The sequence below is a fragment of the Mytilus galloprovincialis genome, chromosome 3 (genome assembly GCF_965363235.1).
Source record: "Mytilus galloprovincialis chromosome 3, xbMytGall1.hap1.1, whole genome shotgun sequence".
Taxonomy (NCBI): domain Eukaryota; kingdom Metazoa; phylum Mollusca; class Bivalvia; order Mytilida; family Mytilidae; genus Mytilus; species Mytilus galloprovincialis.
In genome coordinates this window covers 14,300,949-14,327,037 of record NC_134840.1, presented here as the reverse complement: position 1 = coordinate 14,327,037, position 26,089 = coordinate 14,300,949, and the positions used below count along the sequence as shown (strand labels likewise).

General features: G+C 31.8%; 1 long non-coding RNA gene across 1 annotated transcript; it reads left to right on the top strand.

Moving 5' to 3' along the window:
* The first annotated feature begins 7,618 nt into the window (after positions 1 to 7,618).
* Positions 7,619 to 12,142, top strand: LOC143066328 (uncharacterized). The gene is made up of 3 exons (XR_012975556.1): positions 7,619 to 8,211; positions 9,275 to 9,362; positions 11,689 to 12,142. It is a non-coding gene; the product is annotated as an uncharacterized LOC143066328 (long non-coding RNA).
* The last annotated feature ends 13,947 nt before the right edge of the window (positions 12,143 to 26,089 follow it).

Below are 26,089 nucleotides of genomic sequence, written 5' to 3'. Positions count from 1 at the left end.
GGTATAGATTCAAGGTTTGCTGTATTGGCCTCGAGACCCGTAGGGTCGAGGGCCAATACAGCTGACCGAGAATCTATACCAGTGCCAATACAGAAACAGCCAGTTCATAACACTTTTATTAAATAATCCAACGTTTTCAATACAGACTTGTTCTGAATGCTGTATTACATACATCAGATGTGAATATAGGGCCAATATTTCCAATACGGACTGGCAATGATGTGAATATAGGGCCAATATTTCCAATACGGACTGGCAATGAATCCTGAATTACATGCATAATTACACCTAATATCAGAATGCCAGAATTTTATTGGTTCAACCGTTGGTAGCCAGTGTATTTTTCGCATATTCTAACATTTTTTCCTCATTTCAAACCAAATTGCCTGTTTTTTACCCTCCCGGGTATATTTCCGCCATTTTGTTTCGGATATGACGTTACATAGAAAAAGAGAGGTAACACGTATTAGTACATGCATAATTCCCGCGGTTCTATGATAATATCCACTTATTTATCCTCAAAATTATGCATAAACATGTTTATGAATTACAGCTTACAAGTAAAAGAAAAAAATTAACTTCACCTGTACAGAGAATTTTAGTCCTTAACTATTCGGTGTAATTAAATAGATATATCATGTTATGGACCGTTATGGAGTGGTATTTGCGAAAAATACGAGTCTTGGGACCGATTTCCATCGCCTTGCAGGCTCGGGAAATTTCACAGCCCCTTGACTGGTATTTTTCGCAAATACCACTCCATAACATGATTTATGATCTGTTCACAATGTATGTTTACAGTGCCAATGATTTTTTAAATACTGACTTGCTATGAATCCAGCTTACAGAGTTACATGTATGTCATTGATATGTGTCATAATGTGATCAGCGGCCAATATTTCAAAAGACAAATTTGTATGAACTGTCAAATTTGTAAGATTCATATTCTTTCAATAAGAATAAAGGACTTACCATAAAGAAGATACAGAAATCATTTCATATCTGAACTCGTCACTGCTTTTCGCTTTTACATCATCATTCTTGTCAACATTGTCAGATGAAATTTCTGATTCCTCGTCCAAGTACTTAATAAAATGCTATTACAATTCATTTTATGTAGCAAATATAAAGTAACTGGGAAGAATAAATCAGACAGTTTAACTATTCTTACTCTGTCTTGGATCGTCTGCGTTTTGAATGTGATGATTGTTTAACGGAAATGCAACAGTGTCAATAATAGAAAGTCGTACTCGAAAAGGCTGTGAATTATTTCCGTTTCAAGACTGCAAGACGTTACAAAACATTGCAAATCATTTAACCTTTTTATTTTATGATTACACAAATGTACCTCCAAAGTTATTTAAAGTAATGGCGTTGGAAAATTGAAACCGGAAGTAAACGTCCGTATGAGCCCATGGGCCAATACAGCTTTTATCTGTATTGGCCCTGTTCTAAAAGCAATATGAGCTCTTGATTTATATCGACAGTGGAACGTTATCAGTATTGCACATGCCGATTTATCCGTATTAGGGCTGTTTTAATCGTATTATTTAATAATACGTTTTATCACATATTTTGTACTGATATGTACGTTTTTGCATGGCCAATAATAGCCGGAAGTCAAGGTTGGTTATCAGCCCTCGGGGCCGATATCGATATCAGCCCTCGAAATCCATATCAAGCCCCCGAGTTTAACTTCCGGTAAACTGTCAATCAAAGACTATTTGTAAACAAGTTGAACACAATGAAAAGAAATTTAGAAAGTTACGAATCTGCTGTAGAAGAAAAAAGTAGAAATCAACAGTGAAAATCACAAAAGTTCCCGTAAAATTTTGACGTCATAAAGAATTTATAAAATATATGACGCCACACTGGAATGAGTAGCGATATAGAATTCTTCTTAAGCATTTTTAACATTTGTAATGTAACATTTTAAAGTCGTTTAATATTTGCAATTCTTAGAATTAATATATTTATTGTTAATCATTTCTGAAACTTTTCACAAAACGTTGTTTACCTACTGTGATACGAACTTTTTTAAACTCACAGTGATACATTTTTTATTTTATTTTCGTTAAATATCTTTTTGATTTTTGATGAAATATCAAACATAATTTGGTGTAAGCTATTTGTTTTCTCTTGCTTAAAAATATGTGATAAATAGATTATTACACGTCATTTTTCATATGGTCCCTGGTATCAGCCCACGACCCATATCAAGCCCTCGGGCTAAAGCCCTCTGGCTTGATATGGGAGTCTAGGGCTGATACCAGGGCAATGTTATTGCACACATATATTGTGTCTTCATTTTTGTGTTTTTAATCTGACATTTATTCCATTTAATAGCTAAACAAGCTGAGTTCGAACAAACGAATTAGTCTGTCTTTTTCATATTTAGCCATGGCGTTGTCAGTTTATTTTCGATTTATGAGTTTAACTGTCCCTTTGGTATCGTTCGTCTCTCTTTTGATACATAACAATTGCATTGGATCCAGTAGATTCATATGTTTACCTTTTTGATTGCTTTGTTTTGACATTCAACATCTGATTATGGTTCCTTGTATGGCAACTGCTTCGATGGCAGCAGATTTAAAAAGGTTTGGAATATTTTTTTGGTATTAATATTGACGGAATACAACTGTTGATGATATGTTAGCCAGTTCCATACTCAACGTATGGAAATTCACATGTTTTACTTCTTACATTTACTGAAAATTATTTTAAGACCTAACACAGTTTCTAACTTCAGAAAGTAAGATTTTTATTTTAAAATTGACATCCTGTATAATATTTAATGAAAGTATTATGATCATAGGCTGTTTCTTAATTTTTTTTATATCATTAGTTATTTAAATTCTCATATATTAATGCCAATTGGATTATAAAATATTAAAGTGTGTAAATGATGATATAAATTATAACCAGCGCTTCGAACATAGTAAAATTAAGTGTGTTTAATCCGAAATGTATTCCCCGGATCTGTCGTTCCAAAAAGGAAACATATATTTTGTCAGGCAATGGAAATAGTGTCCAACGGATATTGAAAAAATCTGCAGTCATTTATTTACCTTAATTCGAGGATCAGAAGACAATGCCAATTCACATAGTACTTAGCATCTGTATAAATACTAAAACCAAACGAAATAGAATAAAACAAATTACCCCCATAAAACACGACATGAATCATTAAGAGCAATGATAAAATCCTCCCTAAACCCCCTTACAAATCTAACTTAGGAACTTCCCTACACTACTTGAGTTTTGACTCGAAGAGATGTCCATGCACTGGATTATTTTTCCTTCTTGTTTAATATTAAACATGACAGGGAAGTATATAATGTGAAGTTTAGTTTTAACTTAAAAAAACACGTAAACTCTAAGTAGAAACAAAGGTTAAATTTTCATTAGACGATCTATTCAAAATTTCATTTCAGATTTTTAAAAGTATTTGTTATTTAAAGGTTCTGCAAGTATCAAGTATACATCAATATGAAATATATATGTTTGCCACAACTTTTACTCATATGAAAATAAAAAAAACATTACAAAATGAAATACCCGGAAAAATTAAGATCTAGAACAAAACTCAGATCCATATCCAGAAGAAACTAGTCAAGGGTAAAAGTGAACCAAAAATTGGGAGAAATGATAGATCCACTGTGGCAAACAAAACTTTACAAAACCCAATTTCAACGATAGTACAACAAACAAATTTGTTCTACATCAAATATTCAAGGTGCCTAAAAGTATATTATTTTTTAAATATCTCTAATTATAATTAATGTTTTGCATTTCCATTGTCGGGTCCTGTTAGCTTACTGTGCGATATTGGCTTTGTTCAATCAAATGCCTTACTCTGGCCTATAGTTGTTAATTTTATACCCACCTTCTTTTTTATATAAAGATTACTAAGTTTCCAACTTTTTTGGCCTAGTAATGACAAGTTATAAAAATATCATGCTTCAAAGACTAAATGATCAATCAGTACACATACAACAAACAATGAATATATTATAAACAAGTCAGAAACATATTGAGAAACACAACCTTGTGTAATGCCAAGATACAGATATTGACATATTGTAGAGCGATGAAAGTGCATATGTATATAACAATAATACTAAGTCTCTTTTTAATTTACTGATAACAAAATCAAATTATTACCAATAAACACAATATTCAAAGATCCTACTAGAGTGTTGAATTGGTAAACTTTTAGAACAACTTTATTTAACCGTAAATATTATCAAAGGTATCAGGCTTATAATTCAATACACCAGACGCGCGTTTCGTCTACATAAGACTCATCAGTGACGTTCAGATAAATAAAAAAGATATAAAGCCAAACAAGTACAAAGTTGAAGAGCATTGATGACCCAAAACTTCAAAAGTTGTGTCAAATACGTCTAAGGTTATATACGCTTGGGATAAGAAAATCCTTTGTATTCTGAATAGCTCATACTTTTGCAAACAATAAATTTATAAAAATAACCATTTGATTGATATTCGTGTCAACACCGAAGTGCTGACTACTGGGCTGGTCAAGGGGACAAAACATGTACCTAGTAGTGGCATCGACCCAGTGATGTAAATAGTTATCATAGGTACCAGGCATATATTGCGCGTTTCGTCTACATAAGACTCATTAGTGACGCTCAGAAAAAAAAGTTATAAAGCCAAAGAAGTACAAAGTTGAAGAAAATTTTTTACTCAAAATTCCCAAAAGTTATGGCAAATACGGCTAAGGTTATCTTTACAGGGATAAGAAAATCCTTAGTAGTTTGAATAATTTATACTTTTGCAAACAGTAAATTTATAAAAATTACCATATAATTGATATTCATATGTCAACACCAAAGTTTTGACTACTGTGATGGTGATACCTTTCGGGGAATAATGATGTGCTATCCCGTTTGAAATAAGTTGTATACAGGTACAACAAAACGTCATCCCCAAATCTTTATATCTATAGTAAAATTTTGAATAGGTTTTAAGTAACTTGTGATAACGAAATCCCTGACTTAAAAATTTACTAGTAGTTATGATTCATAGATTACGTTCAATAAAATCCAAAACGTCCCAACAGACAGGATCATATCGAACAAGTTTTGGAATATAAACACCGTAAGATGGTGCCAGAGACACGTCATCATCAAAAAAGGAAAATTAACATTTAAAAGGGAACAATTGTACCTTTTGTTTGTTAATTTTGGTCGGGAGATCCCCATAAAAAAATAACTTAATCTAGGAAAGGACAGTTAATACTGTTTATATTTGAATAATTTAAAGCAAGTTAAACTTGGTAAATTTCGGCAGTATACTTAGAAAATGCTTAATTATTTAACGAAAAAATAACACGATGATGATTCTCGGAACAAACACAGTTTACATGGTTTACTAGTATTTAAAGTAGAAATGTTTCTATCGACGTAGAGCAGTTAATCTAAAATATGACTGTATTTTGAACGAACTACAATATGTAAGGAGCATCGGTTGCAATAAATCCACAGAAACAAAATGTGTTCATCAAAGATGGTTGACAAAAAGATATGACCCAAATACTTGTCATCCAAATTAACATAATTAATTTAGTATTTCGACAATCCTAAAATACAGATAAAGATCAGTTCACACAATTATGTTTGTCACAGATAGAACCTTACCTAAATGTCTATGTTATAAATTGTTTTTAAATAATCTGAAATTTTAGAATTATCTCAACATATTGCCTAGTAATTTATTATTTGTATACTGCAAATTTAGATGTAGAAGTCACCGTTTACCATTTGAGACGGGAAGATGGCGAGGCTTGTCACGAAACGACAGACTTTGTCATCTGTGCAATTCAAGTGAAATCGGTGACGAATATCATTATATAATGACTTGTAAATCTTTAGATTGAGAGAGAAAGAAATTTTTAACTGAATATTGCTGTAAAAATCCAAATACATACAAATTTGATAGTTAATTTAATTCAGACAATACTATCATTTTAGAAAAAATATGTAAGTTTATAAAAACAGTACAGGTGAAAATCAGTCCTCCAAGTTAAGTTACGGTTTTTTGTTGTTCACACATGTGCATGCTTATATATCATATATCATATCTTTATTCTCATAAAGCCAATGCATTACATCAGTACAGAGATAACAACAATAACTATTTACCATATATACAAAACAAGGAGAGAGGTTACAGAAGTCTCTAGCCAGGAGGACAAGCACAAGTATTAATATTTTTTATAAATAAACAAAGTTTCTTCAGGACTGGTTTTCGTGTACATGATATTAGTTCCGAAAATTTAAATGTATTATGTCGTTGTACAAAATAGGAGGATAAATACTCTGTACGTTTTTGAACATATAAACATATATGTAATTGTAAATATATATTTTCTCTGTAACTATGACATGTAGTTTTGTGAGAATAAAGTTCATTCATTCATTCAGATTTCATTTCCATACACTCTAAACAAAAAAATACATTTTGATTCCTATGATCTTTGGTCTAGGATATAATTAATCAAAACAAATTAGAAAACAAATTAAGATTTGGACAAACTGGAGACAAATTTGGGGAGTCATTTTGATATATTGAGACCACTGTACTGTTAACGTTCTATACGGACATATCCTGTGATGTCATGTTTGGAGATTCACAGTTTCCAGTCGGTGATAATTCTCATTGCTATTATGAAACTCAATGTTATCATACCGCCAAGAAATTATCCTCTTCTGAAAAGTTTGAAAAATGGAAGGTCAATGCTTATTTTCTTTGTTTTCATTTCTTTTAACACGTCTAACATGTCTAAAATGTTAATCTTGGAAAGTTTTAACAATATCTGTAGACTTGTTTGAATTTGTTAACTCCGATTTGTGTCTACAAACTGCGCTAAACTTCCAAGATATTGTTGTGTTTTAAATGAAAAAATAGCTACGAATTCTCAGTTTAAGTCGACGTGTTAACTGAAAATGAATGGCGATACATATCATTCATTAATATTGTATAAGTTATTACAGTAAATCTGCGTTTAAATATTCGTGAAACGTAATTATTTAGACCACCTTTTTAGTCACAAACATTTAACTATATATTCGACGAAAAGAAAGTATTGAATGGGCGATTAAAACATTTGTACTCTCACCAAAAAGAAAATCTATGAATTCAAGACCATTGCAATTGAGCGAAAAATATACATATGCATAAAACCCAAACAAAAGAAAAAAATACACGAATAATGATAATAATAGTACGAAGAAGAAAAAACTCCCTAATAAAAAACACAAACCATATTTACCAACAAATATTAAGCTAAATGTTTAGTTTTAACCCAAAGAAATTTTCGTGAACTTTACACTATATGCTATATTATTTTAAGGAAAAACTTATTCGTTAAATTCATAGCATCACAATTGGTTTAATATTAGATTCTAAATATACCCTATTTTACATGACCGTAAAGTATACATCTTGACTTTTTGGTTTATCTTATAAATATATTTAAAATCTCAGTAAAATGAGAGGTTAATATTAGCTCAGTAGATCTGGAAACCTATTTTGATTTTCATTCGATAATTTATTGTTGTATTTCCTAAAGATAGTTTTAACATCTATTTTTAGTGACCAGTTTCCCTTTTATTATTGGAGATTTCCGTAAGAATACAATATAAATATTTAGAAAATGTAAAAGTATGTCAATGCTTTAAAGTATATAAAAAGAAACAAACCTCAACACCATAAAATTCCGGAAGACAATTTTATCTTTTGAACAGAATGCAAACAGATATTAATGACAGTGCATGGCAGGGCATTGAACAGACGGCCCTCAGTATTCATATTCCTGTCCAGCTACAAGAAAATCAAAACCGTAACAAAAACATTTCTTTAATAGAATGTTCATATAGATCTACTAGAACATGTATATTAATAATATTTTGCATTGTGTCGTTATTCCTGTTTCTAGGAATCTTAGGATATAGCGTATTCACTTTCATTCAAATTTATGAATTTTCCTTAAAAATTAAACAAGTCACTGACAGTGATTCGTGGAGATATATGTCTTTAGATGAAACAAACCTGTGTTTTACACTACGACGAGAAGACGTGCCCCATTCTGGTTGTGCTAAATATGTGTACCATGATATATCTGATCGTCAGACTTTTACCTGTTGTGTAAGAGATTCGAGCCAATATGCATTGCTGTATGGAATGGTGAGAACTTAATAAATATAAATCGTGTACTACACGATCATAATAGTCAATCGAAAAGAATGATATAAAATCAGCACATCTAAGAAACTATGCTATATAAATGAAATTCACTAAAATTACCGATGTTTGTTTTATGTTTGTATTCCTTATGAAAAAAAAATCATTGCCTGAATTTTAAACTAATAAAATATGACTGCGAACTCAATAAATTTATGTAACAATTAATAAACAATGGAAAGATTTAAAAAAATTAATTTGTATATGAAGTTTCTTCAAATATATAGTTTTTGTAAAGTATGCATGACCAATACTATAAGAGTGTATGTTTTTTGGCAACAGGTTAAGTATTCCAATTTCCTGTCAGTAACTGCGAACATTCTTTGGTACTCATCTACGTTTGCACATGTTCTTTTTAGTACTAAAATTCTAGTGTTTGGAAATGCAGCTAAGTGATGGTGAAGTGTTTGTTCCATTTATTTTACTATTTTACACCATAATGTTACAGTACTAGAGTGTACTATACATAAGAAATATACATTTATAGTACTTCTGTTTTCACTATAATTGTATTGGCAATTTTACTGAAATTTAAAACTGGTGATTTTAAAAGTACTGAACTAGTACAAACAATGTTTGTATCTTTATTGAGCAACAGATAAAAATATTTCATACGTGTTTAACGTATAACCCCAAATCTTTTTTTTTTATATTTATGATGATGATAAAAACTAACAATAAGGAGTCAATAAAAGGTTAACAGTACATTCTAAAAAGAAACTATAGTAAATAATTGGAAATAAGGATGAAGAAGAGACGTAGTAACATAAACCATGATAAATGGAAAGCGTGTAAAGTGTTGTAGTAGAACGCCTTCTAAGTCTGATTACTTTGCCGTATCAGCTAGATCTACATTTAGTTTCTTTTTAATATGCAACTAAGCAAAACGAATAATATACATGTATTTATAAGGTATACAAATATCCAATGAGTAATTTTTTTCACAGAAAAAATACAATAATTATAACGAGGAAGTTATAAAGTTTTTTTTTAATTGTTTTTGCAGTTATTACGAGAACAAAGGAGGCGATCATCCGGAGTGGAAAATACAGCATGTAATCATGGAAGTGAAAAAATAGAAACTACAGAAATAGGTATGCTACATCAAGTAAATAATATAAAGGTACCCAAAAAGACACGTTAAAACTGAATATGAAAGTTTATACTTTTAGTTATCTCATTTTCGTGGATGATTGCAATCACCTGTGATCGTCCTTCATCCCCGTTTAAAGTTTTATAAACATAATAGTTAAGTTTGGGCAGAGTTGTCTCATAATTGTTTTAGTCACGCTATATACTTATTGTTACTAAATAAATTGTTCATTCATTGAAACACATTGGAAAAGACACTTTTTTGATTTTGTAGTTTACATTTTGTATTTTGCAAGATATACAGAAACAGCTTAAACATCGACATACAGGATATAAAAATAATTGCAGAATAAAAAAAGATCCATGACGGAAATTTCTGCCGTCAATGTGGATATAAGTGTTTGAATCAGTTGAAGCTCGTCTCCTGATTTTTATTGCTGCGTTAAATACACACAGATGGTCTTCAGTTGTTTTCTGTTGTTTTGTCAGGTTGTTGTCTCTTTCTCACATTCCCCGTTTCCATTGTCAATTCAACTTCAGCTTTGTTAAGTTTATTGTGGTTTCTTCAATATTTTATATAGCTTGGTTCCTAAACGTTTAGTCACGATCGAACCTGGTAAATGTTAACAAAAAGCAAGTATTGAGTGTTCACTTGAATATATACCAGTCCTCTATAAATACCTTTATCTAAAGTAGCTTAATTGGTATGGCATATATAGTGGATGCTTGATTGATATTCTGCGGGGGAGGCAGGAGGATTTTGAAAATAAATAACTCAGCCTTGATAATCACAAAAATAAATTGTTTTGTGCTGTGGTAGTTTGAAAATAAATTACCTGACTTGCAATGTATTGAAAATAAATAACTCAGCAGGTCTTATCGAAAGTATGAGATGGCACCAGATTCTTCATAAATTCATCTTTTTCCCAAAATAAATCGGGAATTTTTTTAATAATAAAAGTATAAATATTATTCAAATATACTTGAAATGTCTGAAAATTGGTTTCATTTAACTTGAGGTATATTGTCTCAGGAAACCTTACCTTACTTTTATTTTAACAGGGCCGTAACTACATTGAGGCAAATACCTCATGTAGGAAATTTCAAAACCAATCGCTTGTCTCCATATCAAAATTGTGTTCACAGCGAGTGCCTTGCAAGAAGCAAGTTCTGTTTTCCCTCAGATGTAGCCCTGATTTTTCGGGATCAATGTTTCTTATTTATTTGTCTTTTGTTCATTGCCCTTCTGTATTTTGTTAGTGTTGCATTCCTTTTGTAATCTAGTAATTTTATTATGAACTTGATCATGAGTTAAAAAAAAACAGAAGCCACAGACTTAACTATGTGAATTCCACTTTTGCTCTATCATGCACATTGGTCTTTTGAAACTTAAGTCTTACACTGAGTTTATACATTTTGCTTTGAGACCAAAATATTGTCAAAATATTTTTAAAACAAAACTTGCATTTTCAGATTATGAAAGGGTCTTCGGAACACCCAGAAAGCATGATTTTGCATCATTTGTTCTATAGCTTCTTGGACCTTCAGTGGCTCCAATCCAAAACCCTTCAAAATATGTTTTGCCTCACTCCGCTCGGCGAAATATGTTTGCCAATACTTTAAAAAAAAAAAAAGGCTAGTTACAACCAAACTTTAATACTATGTATATATGCAATACATGTATATTCAGTTGGAAATATAAAAGATTCATTTCTGCAGAGGATGATGATTAATTCTGATTAAATGGTATATAATGACTTGACTATACATCTATTATTTATAATAAACAAATCATTTAAAGATTGTATGTTTTCGAATATCATAAATATAGTTGTGAAAATGAATAATCAGTCCCTTGCTTTAAAGAAAATGAAAATCATGCTTCAATAGTGCAAAAAATGAATAATCTGTCCTCTTAGTTTAAAAAAATAAATAAGCGATCAAAAACAAATCATCCTGCCCCCCCATCCCCCAGAATATCAAATGGTCGTCCCCTTATATGCTTGAACTAGTATTTATGTTACTAAGCAATTTCTTAAATGTTGTGCCTCTACATGATAGCGAAATCAATTGGTCAGAAAAACTCATCATAGATACCAAGATTGAAATTTAGTATGCATGTCATAAAAAGACTCATCAGTGACGCTTGAATCTTACAAGTTTAAAGGCTAAATAAAATACGAAGTTGAAGAGCATTGAGGACCAAATTTTCCTAAATGTTTTGCCAAATTTAGAAAAATTAATCCTCGAATTCGAAGTTATAAAGTTATTCTTGTGTAATATTTTTCAGTTATTTATGTACAATTTTTTTTTCTTTCTACTTTATAGATATCATTCCTTGGGTACCGACTAAATCGTGTGAATTGAATGGCAAGAATACACCAACTGATAGAATACAAATATTAGACAGTAATATGTATTACGTCTATTTATCGGTATCACTGCGATTTAAAGAAACGTACCACGAACTGCCTTACAACCAAATACGCATTACTCTAATCCAGAGTGCGACTAATTCTACATTTAGTAATACTAAAGAGAAAAAACTTATAAGCAAAGTAGTAAAAACTCCAAAAGAAAGATATAGTTTTGAAAATATATTTATACATGGAGAATTTAGATTGGATACAGGGGATAGTTTATATGTTAATATTCACAATAATAAGTACTTGTATACACATTGTTCTTATATTGGTATAATGAAAATTTAATTTATTATTGTATTTTTATTAATGCAAACTACAGGGGAAATCTGGATTCAGAATATATTTTTATTGCATCTACTTGACCATAAATTTATTTTTCATCATATTGGTGATCATAATATTCTTTTATGAAAACGTCGCCCCCCCCCCCTTTTTTTAATTAAATGTCAGGTTCCTAAGTTTAATCAATGAGTTTTATAGTAGATCTACTTTAAAAATTCATGGTTTAATACAAATTTAAAGAAATCGTAATATATTGGTTTATTTAAATGATGATACTTGACTATAACGAAAATAATTTATATGTAGAATTATAAATGTTTTAAATTATATTGAAATAAATATATGTACATTAATAAAATTTTGTTTATAATTCTTTCAGATTTAACGCTTCGTTTTAAAACACAATCCGAAACACTGTCTAATGATGATGTTACTGGTGCATGTTCGTGTACTTGCACTTCCTGTATTTTTAGAAGACTTTTTTATAATTCTTTTTTTGTAATCAAATGTTTCAAAGTAAGAAGAAAGTAAAATCATAAAAATACTGAATTGAAAACGGAAGGTCCCTAATCAAATGGCAAAATTAAATGATAAAACACATTAAACGAATGGATAACAACTGTCATGTTTCTGACTTGGTACAGGCATTTTCAAATGAAGAAAATTGTGGATTGAACCTGGTTTTATAGTGCCAAACCTCTCACTTGTATGACAGTCGTATCAACTCCCATTATATTTACAGCGATGTGTTATCACTGTGTCATATTCTCAAAATAAACAAATATTTAACAAAAAAGCACAAAAAGCATCGATCAAATTTAAAAACCAAATAAATGTAGCGCTTCTCGTGTGTGACTTCAGAAAATGTAAACGTCACATACAAAGAAATATGAAGTAATTTTTTCATTCTAAGTATTTTCAAAAAAAATATTATAATTTCACAAGGGGAATGGTGGTATACAGGGTTAAAGAATCAAAAGTTATGTTAGAACTTATTTCAGAAACAGACCAAATTTAAAATTATCATAATTTCTTTAGAATTTTTTTAAAGAATCCACATACGGTCAATAACGTCGTGAGGAGTTCGTCAAACCAAATGGCATCCAGTTAAACTTATTTGAAACCTAATGGTTCTAGTATAAAGGAAGTTCTTTCCTTGAAATCTTTCAGGAATTCTACTTGGTTATACCCAGACTTCATTTCTGGGAATAACCAAGAAATGTTTTTCTGCACCAAAAGACTATTTCGACGATAAATGACTCTTCAGCGGTGCTCGAGGCTAACATATTTTTAAATCTAAAGCATGTTGTAAAAGCAGGCGCCTTTTGTTAACCAAAAAACGACAAAGGAATCAGAGCTTTGCATAATCAACATACTAGTACATGGTCTCGATTTCGTCTGTTGATTAAAACATAGCCAAGGAAGGAAGTTCATATGATTCCTATGTATTAAAGCTGAAGAAAATGTATGATGATGTATAATTGTATATTCCTGTTTGAATTATCTCTCTTCATACAAGTCAATATGGTGTTTCTCCATACTCGACATGAAGTCTGGGTATAACCAGGTAGAATTCCTGGAAGATTACAAGGAAAGAACTGCCTTTATACTAGAACCAATGATTTCAATGTGTTTAACTGGATACCATTTAGTTTGACATATTCCTCAAGACATAGCAACGACTGATTGCTGATTTCTTGTCTGAGTACAACTTAAAGTTTTTCTAAAAGTATATTTGTTTACGACAAATGTTACTCTACCATAGCGAGTAGACCAAATGGTTAAAATGTGATAACTAGTTCCAATTGACCGCTTTTTGTGATTTAAACATAAAGTCTGTAGGCACTTACTCTTACACCACCGGTTTCTGGAATAATGGACAAAAAAGGGTCATCATTGGTAATCTCGCTGATTCTGGAGGGGAGCAACTACTTCTTTTTTTCAATTTAAACGAGTTTCATTCGTCCTGTTGTCTGTTTTTTATGTACATCTTATATAAGTAATAAATGGGATGGAACATGTATCTATAGTTTTTGAGCTGTTATGTTTAAACCTAAAAATATAAACTGTTAATTCTTGTCAAATTTCGAGTTTTAATACTTAAATTTTTGTATATAGATTACTAACTTAATGTTCGGCCAGGATTTGGAATGAGATTAAGGATACCTCTAAAAGTTTCAGGTATAAAACGAGACCTAGAATTTATAGTTCCTAGGCTGTAATTGGGCTGAACCACAAAATATCAACTTTCCAATATTTTGATCTTTTATTTTGTTCATTCTTGTCTTCAATTTTCAATTAGATTTGAATTAGTTCTTTACAGTATTCGCGCCAAATCGCCGAAGCTATTAGTTTCTTTTGAAATTCACGCTACCTTTATTATAACTCTTACCACAGTCTGAGAGCAGACAACTTGTATGCACATCAAAAAAGCTATACGTTCATCGATAAGTAGATACACCTAGATTTCATACTCAACAATGAAAGGGGGAAATGGCTTAAAACGAGATGGAACCTAATAGATCAACCATACAAAGCTGTCCTTCGTGTCCTATTGTATCATCTGAAAACAAAAAAACAAAACCATGGCCGTACAAAAAACAACTGTGAGAGCTGAAGGAAACTGTGAGGAGAGCAGACAAAACTGTCATATGCAATACGTAGTTGAATGCTAAACGTTCATCTAATCACAGCAAAAACTATTGCGAACTACAAAATAGCAAAGACAAATGATTATGTACAAGTTGTGCAGTTTCATGTGGTATATGAACATTAAACATCTTGATTCAGACCCATTCATTACACACCACCTGTGTCATAATCAGTGAGGCAGAATACAAAGTTATCCAGGCTACAAATTACATCTGGAGATGCCCATCTTGTTACGACACAAACCTTTCAACTTCCTTCGTTAGTGTAGCATGAAATATAGGAACAAGAACCCAATATAATGTACTATTCGACAACAATAATTTATTAAGTCAAGAACAAAGCATCACTTTCATGTACCACTTAAAACTGGAACTACAAGGACACTTGTCGGTAGAAAACTTAAACATAGTAGTCATATGAGAAATCAGAATTGACAGCAGTATCAAATTAGATCCAATACTTTACTAGTATATGATATATATGTTACAGTAAATAGGTGAAATTAGGAATTACATGTAATTACTAAAATTTAGGAATTACATGTAATCCCTGATGTACTTAGTAAATACAAGTAATTCCTGAAACGACCAGTTATTACCAGTAATTACTAATTTTAAAATGAATTTTTACACCTATTTACTAACTGTTAAAACAATGTTGTAATATGGTAAGCTGATCAAAAGTTATTGTAATTCTAGCTATAGAGGATCAGTGAGTACTCTTAAAAGTGATCAGCCTAAAATGTACCTTTTTTTTTTGTTATAAGAGCATTAGCTACGAGATATAAAATAAATTAATTATGATTTTTTTGTTTGTTAAATCATTAATTAAAATTATATTGTGAAATTATAATTCACTTTTAGCAGTCAATCTGGTTCTATTTTACTAAAATAAGCAGAAAAACATGGTTGATGATTTTTGCACTTGCAAGTGAATAATTGGACCTCATTGAATAAGTATTCGTGTGATCTTCAATTCCAATCCTAGCTGGAGATAGGTTATCGGTGTATTCAGATTTAAAATTGTAAGGGTTTCGCAGAACCAAGTATCTCGCTGACTTTAGCTGTTAGTCATAGGCTCAATAAAAATGGGGAAAATATCAAATGTTTTGACTAGTGCTGTAAGAAGCTTCAATCCAAATTTGGTTAAAATCCAGGATGGTTTTTGAAATCTAATATATGTTTAAAAAAAACTTTAACCGCAGAGTGTATGTAATGTTAACTGGGAAAAAACAAGTTCATTTATAAGGAATATACGAAAAGGGATTTTTTTTTTACAAACTTTACTTCTGGATATTATCTTATTGTCATAAACAAGCTTCCGTCCAAGTTTGGTAGAAATCCAGGTTATTCTGAGAAAGTTATCAAAATTTTAAAAACTTTAACCACAAGGTGAATACTTGTGGATGATGTTGACGACAAAATGGTTTGCTCTGTCTGGCTTTTGCGACAAAGGTCGCAGGCTCGACAAAAAGAAACATAATCATAACTAGATTTGCAATTGGAAGCAATAACGGATGTCACCCTTCCCCCAATTGCCACTAAGTGGTAGCCATTTCAACAATTTTAAACAGTGATTTTACATATATGCATGGCAATTCATATTTCTACAAATTTTCAGAACATTTGAAGCATTTTGAAAATTTTGAATTTTTTTATGTTTTCATGGCAACGGCAGCCATTTTGGAAATTCCAACGCCAAATTCTGCTTCAATACATGACAGTCAACATTATTGTGAAGTTTCATTAAGTTTAAAGCATTTTGAAATTTATGAAATTTTTGCTGCTGTATCCATGGTAATTAATATTGTAGTTCCAATGATTGTCAAAATCATTCAAAACCTGTATATAGTTGAAAACTATTTTGTATGAAAATTAGATGATTCAAAATTAAGGCATACCAAAATTATTCACCAAACACTGACGTTTTTGGAGTATTTTGACCTGTTTTGCATTGTTTCCATGGTAACGGCAGACATTTTGGAAATTCCAACGCCAAATTCCATATCTACTAATGTTGCTTATCGTTTCTGTGAAGTTTCAAAAAATTCACTAAAGGTGTGCCTTATATTCATTAATCTTTAATTAATAGTTATTAGAAGTACCAGGATTATAATTAAGTACGCCAGACGCGCGTTTCGTCTACATAAGACTCATCAGTGACGCTCATATCAAAATATTTATAAAGCCAAACAAGTACAAAGTTGAAGAGCATTGAGGATCCAAAATTTCAAAAAGTTGTGCCAAATACGGCTAAGGTTATCTATGCCTGGGATAAGAAAATCCTTAGTTTTACGAAAAATTCCAAGTTTAAATTTGTAAACAGGAAATTTATAAAAATGACCACATTATTGATATTCATGTCAACACCGAAGTGTTGACTACTGGGATGGTGATACTCTCGGGGACGAAACTATGTCAACCTCAAATACCTACCCTTTTACTTTCTTATTTTGTATCTTGGATTATATCTTTAATTTACAAAAATATCAAGTTAGTAAATAGCTGTAAAAATGACAAAGAAAATCAGTGAATACCAGTAATCATTGAAACAACTAGTAAATACATGTAATTACTAAATTGGCTAGTAATTACAGGTATTTACTGAAATGTTCAGTAATTACGTGTAATTCCTAATTTCACCTATTTACTGTAACATATATATAACAAAGATATCACAGCAAATGGTGGAAGTAATATGCTGCTGTTCAACCTTTCAGCACCAATGAAAAAGCTTAAAACATAGATCAGAATCAACCTGGAGCAAAATCACAATTAACAGAAACTTTACACATGTCATGTACAGGCCGCCAGATGAACCTACTGATTACATAAATTTACTGAAAGACCAATCAGGGCAGATAAAAGAACAGGTCACACAAAGCTTTTGCCAATAGATTACGGACTTTCCGTTTAGAATTTTCCTCGGAGTTCGGAATTTTTGTTATTATACTTTTTAATTGTCATACTCAAATACATCTTCTTGGGGAATTCAACTAACGTAAAAATCAACTGAAGACCAAAATTAGCAAAGCTACCTACTCCAGTATAGCTGATAGCAAGGGTCAGACATTAATAGATATATTGAACGATGCATTTGCTGAATGACTAGTACACATCCCAAAAGAGAGAGAAAAACACTTTAACTTCTAATAACAACTTTGCCAGGCCAATCTAACCTGGTGGATCTATCATATTATACTCACCAGGTCAATTCAGTGACCATAATGGAACTCTAATACGTACAGTTCCAAGAAAAACTGGACCAATAAGATTTAGCCCCAGTACTCCAAGGGAGAATACAACTAGATGACAGAAGACAAAAAAAAACTGTTCTACAGGTTGTAATTTCAATAGCCACCCAAATAATCGATCACTGCATGGTGGACAATTAAAAATTAATAAAAATAATCATTTAAAAAAACAACTGAGAGGAATGTACCAATTAGAACATAGGGAGGAATATCGTTATTTCTTTGATTAACATCATCATAAAACGACAAATAAAACCAAGGAACAAAACCCATACACAAATTATATTATACAAAATATATATATAATTACAAAAATCCGAGAAGTCCGTGGCTCAAGGCAAAATGACAAAGCATTAAAAACACCACAAATAAAGAGGTGAAATCAAATTATAATATGTTTGTTAACAAACTGAGAAGAGATTCCAAACAAGATGCTCAACCAATATTGAAATAGATATATAGCCAGAACGCAAACAGACAAGCGAGTCCACCATTTTAAACCAAAAATGAATTCATTTCCGGAACCAGCAGCGAGTAAGTCGAAGCTTTAAATCAACAATTACCAAACGTTTTACAGAGACAATGTTTGACTCTCTTTCTGAAAGCAGACCATCAGCTATCAAAATAAAAACCTCGATGTAACCAGAAAATAGTTAGAAAAATTGGCAAAGAACATAAATATAAGAGGAGTGAAAGAAACCAAAGGAACATCCAAAATCATAAATCGAAAGCAAACTGACAACGTCATGGCTAAACAAGAAAAAGAAAAACAGACAATAAATGTACTCGGTGTGAGTCAAGGCTCTGTATTGAAGGCCGTACGTTGACCTATAAAGGTTTACTTACATAAATTGTGACTCGGTTGGATGGAGATGTATCTCGATCATTGGCTCTTATACCACATCTTCTTATAACCAAACAACAGACAATCAATAGTACACAAAACAAAGCATAATAAATAAATTTTGTGTTTTTACTGTCTTCTGATTGGTTAAAATTATTAGTTTTATTTTCAATGTTGTCAATTTTGATGGCGACACGCCCACTTTGACGTTGTGTATTCATACGCCAACATTTGTGTATGTTGTTATTGTTAATATAAATAATATAAAAAGTTCTTTGAGCCTTAGTTTTGATAGAAATTCATTTATAATGAATGGCAATAATTTATTTTGATTTTATTGAACCATAAAACTAATTTTTGACTCTTCACATTTTACATAATCCGCTTCCCGGATTATTTAATGTGAAGATCGAGTCAAAAATTAGTTTTATGGTTCAATAAATTCAAAATAACTAATAGCCATTCATTACGTAAACTAAAGGACAACCAAAGCAATAGGCACTCCCGTGTATTAACATGTTTAAATCAAAATTAATATAAGAAGTATCATACATCTTTACTTCTGTCTATGTTAAAGCTGTCAAAATAATTCAAGACCCACTTAACATAAAATTGTCCATATTTTGGTTTGGGGCTGATTAAGTTCTCTATATTTAATTTGTTGATTTAATTTGTCCCAAAAGTAGTACACCACACTGTAAAATATTATTGCGAAAGCGCAAGAGGATTTTTTTTTCTCAATTGTCATTTATCTTCTGTTTAATAGAAACACTCGGATGAGACTTATCCATATAAGGATAGATAACTCTTATTTATTTTGTTTACACTGGAATGTAAGTGAAGTATCATCCGGAGTGGCTATTTGTTTCGTGTTTACTTCCCTTACTGAACAATCAGCCTTCTGGCGAACTGTTGCGGCAGATCTGCCGCAAACACTGCGGTAAGGTTGCTGCAAATAGTTTGCGGCAACTTCACCGCGACTTTTTACCATGCAAATGAAGGTTGCGGCAAGTCTGCCGCAAAGTTTGATAGCCTTATATAGTTTGTGGTGAACTTCTGGCGAATATTTGTGGTGAACCTCTGGCGAACTCTGATAGCCTTATATAGTTTGTGGCGAACTTCTGGCAATTTTTGTGGTGAACTTCCGGCAAACTTTCAAAGCCTTATATAGCAATGTATAGTTTGCGGTGAACTTCTGGCAAATCAAGTGATAATGATGCCCTATGACTACCTTTATATGTTAATTCTTTTTTCAAAACTGTACCTCTTATTCAAAATGATGCACATGTGGATCAAAATTAATTACTATGTACCAATAACTGATATTTACCTGCTCACCTTCTGATCAAATTACATATTTAAAGAAATGTGAAAGAGAGAAATAAAAGTTGTGACCACAATTAAAACAATGTAGGTACATGTATATTTATTAATTTACTCAGTGCATAATTCAGAATGAGCTGATTAATTTCTTAACAGATTCATATGTATGAAAAAGTCAAGAACAGATCTGTCTTTATAAGGCCAATTATAAAGAAACTGGGATTAACATGATTAAGGCATTACAACATAACAGTCATTCCCAAAAAATGGGTACAATTCGAATGTAGACACTGTTAAAACATAAATTTCAACTGAACAGAGAGAGAGTGTTGTTTTCTTCTGTGTCTATATCTACCCAGTCAGCAGACTAACAGTGGGCCAACGTTGGCAAATGGTCGGCCCGTTGGTCGACCGTTGGTGTTGGCTTCACAACATTGGCCCAACGTTGGCAAATTGTCGGTCCGTTGGTCGCAAGTTTATGTTGGCTGCACAACATTGGCCCAACGTTGGCAAATTGTCGGTACATTGGTCGCACGTTGGTGTCGGCTGCACAACATTGGCCCAACGTTGGTCTGTTGTTGTAAATTCTTATTATTATTATCTCATGTTGGTTATAAATAATCGGGCAAATGTTGGCATTATGTTAGTAGCAACATAGGGCCGATATGAAATTTTGTTAATAGAATTGATTATATAATATTTTACGCTTTATTTCTCTTGGGAGGCGGATAATTTCGATTGCAGCAGGTTTAAAAAAGTTAATGTTATACCGAAAGTGTTTATCAACTGAAATTACATTTACAACTCTATGTTGGGCCAATGCTGGCCCAACGTTGCATGATCATATATTATACTCTATATATAAGTCGGGTAAAATTAATACTGGAATATCATTACTGTATAAAAAAAATGTATATCGTAAACATAGATTGCCTGGTTAAAAATTAAAATTTATTGCAATCATTATTTATAATAACTTTATTCATTAAACTTTGTGAAACATAATAATAGCAATTATATGCAGAGTGATATTTGATACAGCCAGTCCACGGTGGGTATGGTTGTCCTGCGAGAGAACGTACTGTGCTGGTGATTTGGTCCTGACGGGTGCTGGTGGGTCCTGATTCTGTGCTGGTGGGTTTGTTTACATTGTATCAGAACGGCAATAAAACGACTGTTTTGTTGCTTAATTTTTCTCTGATGTGTCATAAGTACCATGCAAAGTATATTACAACAATATTATATTGCAAAAGTCGTGCAAGTTCGTTAAACGGAATTGTCCTGACGCTGTGCTGGTGATAAGAAAAACGGTCCTGGTTCTGTGCTCCTATGTCCTGGTTCTGTGCTTTTATATTTTAGTTAAAAGTGGCATATATTCAAGAGCATTGATGCTGTACTGTTGTTGACTAATTAGCTGTTGTCTGCTTTCTTGAAATTGACATTGTTGTGAATCTGTTTACTGTTATTATGAGAGAAAAAATACCCCTATTAAAAAAAATAAAAAATTAAATTAACTGTAATCTCATTTATTGGCCTGTTAATGGAACCCTTCTTGCCCCCTTTTAAGATAAGAAAATATGTTTACGATTTTCGGGATTACGATCACTTGGCAAGATCACCAAAATACGTTGTAATTTATACAATACTTAATATAATGTAGATGATGTGGTATGTTTGTTGTCAATGGACAAATTTCCATAAGAAACCAAAGGAAGTATGTGTTAACAACCATACGTCATCGCACGACCTTCAACAATAACCCATAAAATAAAAATGTGAAAGGTTTTGCATAAATATAAAACAAAGGACTTTCTGAGCGTTTGAATCATGTCTTTAGCAGCTTAAAACACATTTGTTTGTGAACAATTGAGTGTTGACTATAAGAATGACAATAGTATTGCGGGTTTGTTTGTTTGGTGTATTTTTGGGGGGAGGGTGGGGGAGGGAGGGGGATAAGTTAGAGCGAGGTTACAGTGAAAGCTTGGAATAGTTTCCCGTAAAATTTTAAAGGTGGATTGTAAAAGAAAAATGTATCTTATATTAGCCTTGGTCACACCTTACCGGATAGCTCGAACGGACGCCTAACGGATAACTTTTTCTCAATCCGTTCATGTCCGTTGGACGTCCGATCTTATCCGTTAGGCGTCCGTCCATATCCGTTGCATGTCCGTTAAGCGTCCGTTTTATCCGTTGACGTCCGTTCTGTCCAGTGGAAAATTTTGAGCATGTTCAAACTTTGAACGGACGTCCAACGGATAAAATGTCCGTTGAACGTCCGTTAGGCATCCGTTGTGTACGGTACTCGTCCGTTTTGTATCCGTTACGTATCCGTTATGCATCCGTTGGAGATCCGGTAGACCAATTCACCAACGGATGTCTACCGGACGCCTAACGGATAAAACGGATGTAAAACGGATATTAACGGAAGGATAACGAATAAAACGGATGACTACCGGATGTAAAATGGACAAATGCCAATTGAAATTTCTCATGGTTTATTGCCTTTAATTTTTAGATGGTTTATTGCCTTTAATTTTCAGATTATTTTGTTCATCCGTTTTATCCGTTACGCTTCCATAGCGGTGTCTGTTTTATCCGGTACTCGTCCGTTGGATGTACGTTCGACGTCCATTCTGTCCGGTACGTATCCGTTTCACGTACGTTCAGTGTCCGTTGTGTGTCCGTTTGGCATTCGTTACATGTTCGTTAGTACACCAACGGACTCCCAACAGATACAAATTTTGTCAACGGATAACTTTTTTTTTTATCCGTTAGGCGTCCGTTCGAGCTATCCGGTAAGGTGTGACCGAGGCTATAGCTATTAAGAATCACTTGCTGTAAGATTTTTCCAACATATTTTTTTTTTGTCTAAGCGGTTATCAGGTATTTGTTTTTCGAAAATTCGATAAAACACTAAAAAAATCACTATTTTATGAAAGGGCAAGCTAGAATATGTCAGAGAATGAAGACGAGATAACCTAGAAAACACTAAAAAACCTAAGATTTCTTAGCTTTTTCATTTCAAAATAAATATTTTTGATAAAGAATTACGGGGGAGGAAGTGAACAATGTGTCCTACTTTTCTATATTTAAATATTTTTCATGAATAAAAATCAAATGTGCCTTGATTATAATTGAAAATGAGTAAATGGAAAAAATACCCAACTAAAATACACTTTTATTTTAATATTGGTAATATCACTAAGCTTTTAAGTTTTGTGTGTCAAACACACCATATCTGTAGTTATGACTCCTTGCTAAGATATTTCACTTCATTCATTTTTTTTCTGCATTTTTTTATATTGTGAATTCATAGAATTATTATATTAAAATGTAGCCTTAATTTATATTTAAAAAACATAAACACGCCTGGAAAGTAAAATGCGTACTCGGCTGTCTGTAATCGACCATTTTTAGACACCCCAGGCTCCTAAAAAACAAGCCGGGGTGGGGGTTCAAAGATGCAAATTAAGTACTTATATCAATATTTTATCTTTTCGTGTACGGTTTATGACAATGTCAATTACGAAATGTGCATATATCAAGGGGAAACTTCTTGCAAAGCATTATTATTTATTATAGTTCATTATTGTATTTAGTAGAAAAAAGAGAATTTAGTGAAAATAAAATCACTATTTTTGTAGAAAATTCACAGACCTTTGTACAGAGATTTTTGTTATGTTTACCATGGGATCAACACAAGGGTTCATTACCGAGTAAACAAATCAAAATGTCTATCTATCTTGCACATTTCAGAAAATTCGGATCAGATAACGAAACTAGGTCCAGCAACATTTATAAGCAATTTAAGATTTTGACCCTCACAGTTTCCATTCACCACAAATATTCTCGTTACAACGAATCATTTTAAATACAAAAATACCAGTTGCAGCCTTTCGTTTATCTATTAATATATGTATACGGATGAAGTTATGAAAGGCAGCAGGGTCATCAGGGTGAGGAGTCCATGTCATCTGAAATAAATGCTAAGCATAGATCTAGAAAGCGACAGATAATCATGACATTAACTTAAACTCTCTTCTTTTCGACTTTTTTCGAACAAATTGACACATAAAATGAATTATATAGTATTGTGGAATTTTTAACCTATTTTAGATACTATATATTGTTATCTGATATTGGACGAAAGATGTTGCCCTTTTATGTTATTATGTAATACAAGTTAAGATCATTTGAAAACACATATTAAACAGCCAAATGGATGCACAAGAGCTAAAATAGGAGTCATAGATCCTGTTGGCAACAATTATCTGCCCAATTTTATTGATTTTGTAACATTTGTTTCAAATATGACCAACTTCTTATCCAAAATCACCAGCACCGTATCAGGACCCACCAGCACAATGACAGGACCCACCAGCACAGTATCAGGACATGCATAAATTGAGAAAATGCTAAATTTTAAGAAATTGCAATGTTTTTTCACAAAATTGTTTTGTCGTGTGGATTGCGGTATAGAAAGCGGACTCTATGAGCATTTTTGTTTTATTTTTTCAGTTCGAGATTTTCTGAAAATGAGCATTTTTGTGTTACGCTTACTGAAACAGTTTAGAGGGTCAATTTTTTAATGGTTTATATATGAACCCATAAGAAACAAAATTGAAAAATCTCAACTGTTTTCTTCCATTTTTTATGAGTGAAAACGTCAAAAATCATCATTTTCGTCTTTGTTTACATTTTTTCATTGATCACCAGCACCCGTCAGGACCGAATCACCAGCACAGTACGTTCTCTCGCAGGACAACCATACCCACCGTGCAGTCTGTTAATCAAGCCCATTCTGATAAGGTTGACCATATGTTCGACAAATTTCAAAGATAGTTGCTATGATAATTAAGTTTATAGGAAATCTGAATGTAATGGGATGGTCACTTTTGTGATTATTTCCTGTTGTGTATTTGTAAGAAAGCAGTGATACGAAGAAAACAAAAAGAGAAAATCATGTCATCTGAGATTCAAAGAGAAAGATAGTAACATGTAAGTTGTAACTTTAAAAAATCTGATATATATATATATATATATATACGATTCAGAATGACAAATACAATATGATTTTTTAATCTGAGGGATGTTGTTAAAAATCAAAACATATATTAATTTCTATCATTTTATAATGCTGATCTTGAAGTTTATACGTTTTGGGCGAAATTTTTTCTAGATTTTAAATCATTTCAATCCTATTAATTATAATGAAATATTTGCCACTGAACATTATAAGTATCTTCAAACAAATGGTAAATTATATAAATCTATAACCACAACATGTATGATCATTACTGAAGTTAATGGAATAAAATTGCCTTAAGATGTACCTTATTTCGTAATGTTTCAAAAATGTGGTATAATGATTTCTACTTCATTAAAATATAAATAAAAATTTGTTAGTTTTATTGTATTTCTAAATCGCATGCAAACAGATACGATATATTTGTGAAACCTGATCATATACACACTTGAATGTGTAACAGTGTTTTTATATATCAAATATTTAACTGTTCATTAATACACATCTAAATTATTCTTTATATATCATGTATATTACGAATATATAAAACATGATACCGAATTCTGAAATAATAGTAATAAGGGTTTGTTATACCCACAAATCCGTCTAATACTAATGAATTTCTGACCATTAGACAAATACCCAATATAAAAAAAAAATGGTTATTTAAGATTTTATTTTGTATTAAATAGTGTTTAAACTATTTAGAATATACATTAATTTATATTACATATCTAGAAGGGAGATTACGCACGCATGCATTAGACAAATACGCAATTCAAGTTTACTTATAACCTTATTACAGAGTCGGTTAGAAAAAAAACATAGCTGTAAAGAGTCTTCGGTTAAGGAGATAGATGATGCAGCTAAAGATTGGCAGCGCTTAAGCCATGACAGAGAAGGTGGCAAGAACACTGTAAAAA